Raw genomic sequence first — 8,309 nt, forward strand, 5'->3', positions numbered from 1 at the left:
CCAAAAAGCTTTCAGCTCTAGTTGTGGTGGCCCTTTGGTTTTTCCCATTAATACCAGCTGTTTCAGTTTGGAAAGGACTGGATCTTTCTGTGTCCAAAGTTTTAGACAGGGGGCTGTGACTGGGAGTGTGTCCAGAAAATTTAATATCATTGCAGACTCTTCTGCAGGGAGTACCACCACTGGTGTATCTGGTCATGGGAGGCAGCTCAATGCACCCACATTCATTACTCAGCCTCCTGGACAGTGCTTTCTCTGAAATGTATAAGCCCACCATTGAATGTGGCCCCAAGCTATGGGCGGCACTGCCTTGTCGTCTTTACGCAGACCAAGTAGGGATTTGTGGTCTGTGATTTTTGTAGATTGTTGCCCATAGAGGTATTGGGGGAACTTGCTGACCCCAAATCTCCCTCTTTTCTATCTGGGTATATTTACCCTCTGCATGCATCAATGTCCAGGATGCCAATGCTATTGGGCATTTGTTATCATGGAGCCACCAAAGAGCTAATACCACCCTGATGCTGTACTGAGAAGCATCACACATCAATACCAGATCATTCTCGGCATCAGAGTGTGTCAACACCTTCGAGGATGATCGCTGTATCTTTCGTTCATTGAAAGTTAGTGATTGTCTGGGAGACCATTTTCAAGCCTGACACTTTATTAGGAGTTGATGAAGAAGTGCCAGGGTGAATGCCAGGTCATGTATGAACTTTCTGTAATAATTTACCAGTTCAAATAATGTCCTGAGCCCCTGAATACATGTGGGAGCCGGGGGACCTTTGATCACCCTCACTTTATCTTCCAATGGCTGTAACTGGTCTTGTCCACTCTGTCACCCAGGTAGGTCACTGGGACAGCCTGAAACACAAGTTCCCCTTCTATGTCCAAAGGGCTATGTCCAATTTCTCAAAGTGTTCCTCATAAGTATTCCCTGTCATTAGGATAAATAGTGATCTGGGTAGAAACTTGCAAAATGTTCTTCATCATCTGCTGAAAAACTGCACAGGCTGACGATACCCCAGATAGCAGTCTTGTATGTTGTTATAACCCTTCTGGATATTAATTGTAGTGTACCTCTGGGAACCCCCTCTCAATGCAATTGCAAGTAAACATGGCTCATGTCCAACTTTTGAAAGTGCAGCCCCTCCCTCCCCCCCCACTCCCATCAGTGCTCCATGTAAACCCTCTATCGCAGGGACTGGGTATTTATTCTGCTGTGGAGAGCAGTTCACTGTTCGTTTAAAATCCCAAAGAAGATGAACTGACCCATCGGCTTCAAAATTGGTATGACCAGTGCTGACCATTCTGCAAACTGGACTGGTTTGATAATTCCTTCACTTTTCAGCTTTCTGATTCCTGCTTCTACTTTTGTCCATAAGGCAAAAGGCACAGGGCAGTCCTTGCAGAATCACAGAATTGCTTCCTGGTCAATATGCAGGATGGCCTTGGCTCCTTTGATAGTCCCTAGACCTTCCTGGAAACTTCTGGGAATTTAATTAGGACTTGACTCAGGCAACTACTTCCTAATTGAGGAATGTTAAGCCAGTCTAGGTGAATCTCTCGCAGCCAAGTTTGCCCCATTAAGACTGAGCCGGAGTCTTTTCCTACAACTGCTGGTAACTGAACCAGCTGCCTTTCAGAAGAGACTGGAAAAGAGGCTGGACCATTAATCTGCAAAGGGTCCACAATGTAAATTCTCAGGTAGGCTGAGCAATTTCCCAAAGTTAAGGACTAGAGTCCTGAACAAATTTTACTAAAAACTGCTTCTACGATCGTTGATGTGTTGCAGCAGTGTTGATCTCCATTAGAACCAGATGACCACTTAACCAGAGGGTCATCTTGATTGGTTCTGATTTGAATGAGCTGAAAATGTGTTGCTGGAAAAGCGCAGCAGGTCAGGCAGCATCCAAGGAGCAGGGGGTTGGTTAGCTCAGTTGGGGGTTGGTTAGCTCAGTTGGCTAGCTGGCTCATCTGTGATATAGAGTAACATTAACAGCGCAGGTTCAGTTCCTGCACTGGCTGAGGTTACTATGGAAGTCCTGCCTTTTAATGGACCATGTATATATTGGGTGTGGGCGTTTGCACTCCCTTTTTGGTTTTCTCAAAAACCTTCTCCTCTGTTTCTGGCTGCACTTCAGTCCCACGCTCCTGATCTTCGGGCACCCGGTACGGAGGAGGGAGGGCAGGTCCGAGGACCTCCTCGTGGGTCTGCTCCTGGGCCTGGCCAAACTGGCCATCAACAGGTCCAGGCAGCGGGCCGTAGAGGGGGTCGTTAGGGCCGACTGCCTGTCCCTCTTCCGGGGTTACGTTAGAGCCCGGGTGTCCTTGGAGAAGGAGCACGCGGTGTCCACCAACACCCTGGAGTCATTCAGGGAGAGGTGGGTGCCGCAGGGAGTGGAGTGTATTATTTCCCCGTCCAACTCTATTTTGATTTAGTCCTTACCCTCCCCTTCACTGTTTTGATCACACAGCATTGCCCTTTTGATTTGAAGGGCAGTGCTTGTCACTGGCCACTCGGGTGTTTTTCCTATCTTCCTGGTGATGAAAATTGAATAAAGATTGGTGCACTTTGTGTCTTTCACTGTGTCTCACATCTACACACACACCATGGGTGCTGGGGAAAAAATAAGCACTACTGCAGTTAGGCGGTAGTGTGAAGAGAAAAAAAAAGAAAAAAAAGAAAAAAAAAGCATCCAAGGAGCAGGAGAAACGACGTTTCAAGCATGAGGCCTTCTCCTGCTCCTTGGATGCTGCCTGACCTGCTGTGCTTTTCCAGCAACACATTTTCAGCTCTGATCTCCAGCATCTGTAGTCCTCACTTTCTCCTCTGATTTGAATGTTCCAAACTGGATGTGTGTAAACTTTCCAAGGTATGAACTCTCCTGGATACCAACCTATGAGCCATCTTACCCAATTTCTGTCAAGTAGGACTCTTTTGCTGTCTCGAGGCCCCATACTAGCAACAACTACAATGGCTTGCTGGCCAGAATCCAGAAGATAATTTTAACTGTTGGTTGAGACTTGGCTTTGTTTTGGGGTTTTGCTGTGGGCAGACCTCGAGTCACTCTGATCAGGATATGCTCGGAGTAAAGCTATGCAATTGTCTTCACTCAAGTGGTGTTCCCTAACCTCAATCGGACTGGCGAGGCTGTCCGCTTCCCACAGAGTACCCTGAACTCATATACTCTACTTGCTGCATTTTCCAATGATAAAGCCAGTTATAGCGCCTGAGTGAAATCCAGCTGAGCTTCAGTTAGCAGATGTTTTTGCACAGTTAGGTCATTAATCCCATATAGCAGATAATCTCTAAGCATCTCATTGAAGGTTAAACCAAATTTCCAGGCTTCTGCCAGTCATTAAAACCTCATCAAAAATCCTAACACAGATTCCACTAATTCTCGAATGCTGAATAGAAGCAATAGTGCGTCAGAATTCGAGGAAGCTTTTAGCACAATCACTGGTAATTGAACCAGCTGCCTTCATAATTCCTAAACACTATCAATCAATTCTTTTAGATTAGATTCCCTACAGTATGGAAACAGGCCCTTCAGCCCAACAAGTCCAGACTGACCCTCCGAAGAGTAACCCACTCATACCCATTCTCCTACCCTACATTTACTCCTGACTAACGCACCTAACACTATGGGCAATTTAGCATGGCCAATTCACCTAACCTGCACATCGTTGGATTGTGGGAGGAAACCTCCTGCAAGGTAAGGCAGGCTCCTCATCACAGAAAAAGCTATGGCTCCACAGGCTGTCAGGAGAATTACTCGTTGCTTTGTATCTGCCACAATTTGTCATTTGTCCAGAAATAATAACACATTCTTTCCCCAGACAGGGCCCAGTCATCAACAGTAGTCAAACAAGACAAGCATCCCAAAAAACATATGATGTAGGAAGCGCTTACCCCAACTCAAAGATGACTGTTGTGAGCAAGTTTCTTCAGCATTGTCCTTTACTCTTTGCGCCACCACCAAGTCACCCCTCATTTACGCATGAACAGACCATTCCTATACTACTGCCTCATACAAAGTCAGGCATTCAGGCACTCAATATCCCTGCCATTCATCCTTTTCCTGTCAGCCAGGGTTCCCTAATTGGGCCAGATTAACAGTGTCGAAAAGTGTAACACCAGAACAGCACAGCTGGTTAGGCAGCATCTGAGGAGCAGGATGTTTTGGCATTAGCCCTTCATCAGGAATGTATGGGGGAATGGGGGCTGAGAGATAAATAGGAGAGTGGGGTGGGTCCGAGGTAGCTGGGAATGCGATAGGTAGATGAAGGTGGGAGGTTATATGTCGGAGGGAAGGCTGGAGTGGACAAGTGGGAAGGAAGATGGACAGGTAGGAGAGTTCAAGAGGGCAGTGCCGAGTTTGATGTTTGGATCTGGGATGAGGTGGGGGGAGGTGAGATAAGGAAACTGGTGAAATTGATGTTGATGCCATGTGTTTGGAGGGTGCCAAGGCGGACGATGAGGCCTTCTTCCACTAAGCATCAAGTAGCTTGAATTTGGCGGTGGAGGAGGCCCAGGACTTGCATGTCCTTGGCAGAGTGGGAGAGGGAGTTGACCTGGTTGGCCACAGTAGCAGTGGGGTTGTTGGGTGCATATGTCCCAGAGGTGTTCCCTGAAACATTCTGTGAGTTGGCATCCTATCTCCCCAAAGCAGAGGAGACCACATCGAGAGGGATGGACACAGCAGGGATGAGGTGTTTGGATGTGCAGGAAAATCTCTGCCAGAGATGGAAGGATCCTTTGGGGCCTTGGATGGAGGTGAGGGGGGTGGGAGGGTGGAGGTGGGGGTGGGGGTGGGGGTGGAGGTGTGGGCGTGGGCATAGGTCTTACACTCCTTGTGGTCATGATTTAGAGATGCCGGTGTTGGACTGGGGTGGACAAAGTTAAAAATCACACAACACCAGGTTATAGTCCAACAGGTTTAATTGGAAGCACACGAGCTTTCAGAGTATCGCTCCTTCATCAGGTGGTAGTAGAGGGCTCAATCCTAACACACTGAATTTATTGCAAAAATTTACAGTGTGATGTAACTGAAATTATACGATGAAAAAATTGATTATCTGTTAAGCCTTTCACCTGATGAAGGAGCGTCACTCCGAAAGCTAGTGTGCTTCCAATTAAACCTGTTGGACTATAACCTGGTGTTGTGTGATTTTTAACTTTGTACACCCCTTGTGGTGGCGTTAACAGTGCCTTTCAGGAAACGTGTATTCTCAGATGTGCAGCAGGCTGACCTTGTTCCAGTCACTACATCAAGTCTTGCAGATGCAGCTTGCTCAACAAATCCAGTCCTAATGTCCCACAGTCACTCTTTCAACAGAACAAAAAGGTCCCACAGGGATTAGTGTTAGGTCCACGATTATTTAAACCATATATTAATGATTTACAGGATGAAAGGGAACCTACAGTCACCAAGTTTGTGGATCACACAAAAACGAGATAAGCCGGGAATGTCACAATGAGTCAGCAATAGTATAGTGTCCGGTTAAATGAGTCAGCAAAATCTTGGCAGATAGTCCATAACGTGGAAAAATGGTGGTAATGCAGTTTGGCAGGAAGCCAACAGGAGATGAATATTATTTCAGTGGGTTCAGTCTCAGACTAGTGCAGCACAGTGGAATGATTAGAGTCCTCATGTAAAAATCCCAAAAGGCCAGCATCCAAACTCCACAGATAATCACAAAGGCAAGTGGAATGTTGGCTTTTCCTTTAAGGGGAATGGAGTATTGGACTGAGACAGCTTTTGAATCAGGAAAGGAATCAAGGTTATGGGGAATAGGCAGGAAAGTGAAGTTGTGGATGATCAGGTCAGCTGTGATCTCATTGAATGACAGAGGGGCCTTGATGGGCTGAATGGCCCACTTCTCCTTTGGCAGCTGCCTGTCCATCCCTGAACATGGTTTTCTTTAGAAATTGCAGAGATCAGCTGGACAGCTGGTCCAGAGCAGCCTTCACTCTAACTGAAGCAGAGCAAGAAGGATTCACTGAAGCTCGTCATTGTTTAAACACAGCCCGAGCAGGGGCCGACAGCAAAGTAACATTCATCACCAGTCATGTGACTTACAACAAACCTTGTTCTTAATAACCTCCAATGCCCACGGTGAGCTTTCACAATCCTCTTTGAAGAAACCACTCCAGATCAGACTGTAACATGTGATCAGCCTGCTCCATCTCAGCCTGCTCCAGCCGGTGATCAGACAACTCCTGTTCCTGAGAGAGCTCACTATCGCCCTGCGGCTCATTCCCTTATACTCCATTTCCTTGTCAGCAGCCAGTGAGATCAAACCTTGACACTGTCCTGTCTTCAGTGATTGGTCAGTTTGACCATGAGCAACCATCACAACAGTGTAATCTGACACAGTCTGTTCATCTTCCACTCAGTAAGATAGTTGCTTGTTTTCTCTGGAAAGAGGCTTATTTCCCAGCTTTAATGAACCTTGACCCCAGGCCAGTCTGTTCAGGTTGTTCATTGAAACTATTTCCTTGCAGCGGACGTTTGTGTTGTTTAATGAATCATCGGATATTTATACAGCATAACCCTGTGGCTATTGACAAATGATTGTCACACATCTCGTAGACAGTGTCTGTTTTAAATCAGAACTCAGAACTTCAGCCAGATAGTGACAACACTTACATTATTTAATGTAAACACACATCCCTTCAGGCAACACTGAAAAGAGTAATGAAGACATTGCTCAACTAATTGATCTTTCAATAGAGAAGCTTCAAATGATTTTCTTTTCCCCATTGTGGCTGACCCAGCAAATTTAGGGCTGTAACCGATATCCTACATCAAGCAATGATGACAAGATGGGACTGAGTTAACTCAGTTGGATGGATGGTTGGTTTGCAGAGCAGTGTGATGCCAACAGTGTGGGTTCAATTCCAATCATCAGTTTGAGGTTACCATGAAGGACTCTTCTTCTCAACCTCTTCCCCTGACTGAGGTCTGGTGACCCTCAGGTTAAATCACCACCAGAGAGCAGCCCCTATGGTTTGGTCAGACTATGGCAACGCAACAACAACAAATGATGAGATTATTGATGCTCCCAAAAACAGAGGATGAACCAATCAGACGCACAGTTGTCTAGTTCACTGACCTCATTCTCTCTTTCCTCCAGGGAAGTTACTTTACTGGAACGATATGTTCTGCAAAGTCGAATTACCTTCCCTTTGCTCCGACAAACTGCCAGCTCTCTGCTCTACTAAAATAATCCAACAACGCTCCATGGATCCTGACTGAGAGTGGATGTAGTGCCTCAATCTGCTTGTAGTTGCGATCACAGCCAATGATGACTGTACTGACTTAGTTTCTCAGCCAAGAATAAAAATTGCATCCTGAGTTGTGTGTTTGTTACTGTGAGTCTAGTTTATAGCAGCCTTCCTGTCCCACTGATGCTTTCTACCCATCTGTCCTTTCAATCCTATACTGGGGAGGAGACAGCAGATCAGGGACATGGATAGTTTATAATTCATTTCCACAATGTGAGTATTACTGCAGGGTCCAACTCTATTCCCCTTTGGGAAGGTGTTGGCTGTGAGCTTCCTTCTTGAATTAGTGCAGTGCGACTGGAACAGGTACACCCTGTCTTCATAGGGAGGGTGTTCTAGGATTTAGATACAGTTGGGATGTGGTTTAGCCACTGCAGAATTCGCAGCCTCTGACCTGTATGTTATACAGCTGATCCTGCAAATATTCTGGTTAATAATATTCAACTATTTTTGTGGGCATTTGAAACGCAAAGGCAATTGGTTGGATTATCTCTTGCTGACAATAACATTTGTGCATTACAAATGGTAAGTCACAGAGTCAAAGATAAAGCAGCTGAAGGTACTTGGCCAAAGGGATTATCCTGAGGAAGTGGTGGCACTGTGGCTCAGTTGGTTAAAGGATCTGGCTCATTAAAGACATTTGCACAGTGACACGAACAGGAAAGATTGAGGGGGACATGGGTCATACACAGGCAAGTGGGACTAGATTAGTTTGGGCAACTTGATTACAAGGATGAGTTCGACCAAAGTGCCTGTTTCTGTGCTTTTTGACTCAATAACTCCGTGAGTCGGTGATTGTTGTTACTCGCGCAGTCTCTCTGTACACCACCTCAAATCACACATTGTACAGTTAATGAGTTCCAGGGAGCAGTGAGCACACTGGGCAATGGTTCCAGGGAAGGCATCAAGGTGGGAGAGATGGAGAAGATGGTGGGGGTATCAGAGATGGGAGTGAACTGGAGATGGGAGTGGGGAAGGGAGAAAGGATTGTGAGGGATTGTGGGTAGAGAGAGCTGGAGAG

The 8,309-nt window shown here is 46.2% G+C and overlaps 1 protein-coding gene across 1 annotated transcript in view; it reads right to left on the bottom strand.

Annotated features, from left to right (window-relative positions):
- Positions 1–6,176, bottom strand: part of LOC140466646 (C-type lectin Cal-like) — a 48,737-nt gene extending 42,561 nt beyond the window's left edge. The window contains exon 1 of the mRNA XM_072562086.1: positions 6,088–6,176. The gene's annotated coding sequence lies outside the window, so the exon portion shown is untranslated. The remainder of the gene's footprint in view (positions 1–6,087) is intronic.
- Between the last annotated feature and the right edge of the window lie 2,133 nt (positions 6,177–8,309).

Source organism: Chiloscyllium punctatum, chromosome 44, assembly GCF_047496795.1.
Source record: "Chiloscyllium punctatum isolate Juve2018m chromosome 44, sChiPun1.3, whole genome shotgun sequence".
Classification (NCBI taxonomy): Eukaryota; Metazoa; Chordata; class Chondrichthyes; order Orectolobiformes; family Hemiscylliidae; genus Chiloscyllium; species Chiloscyllium punctatum.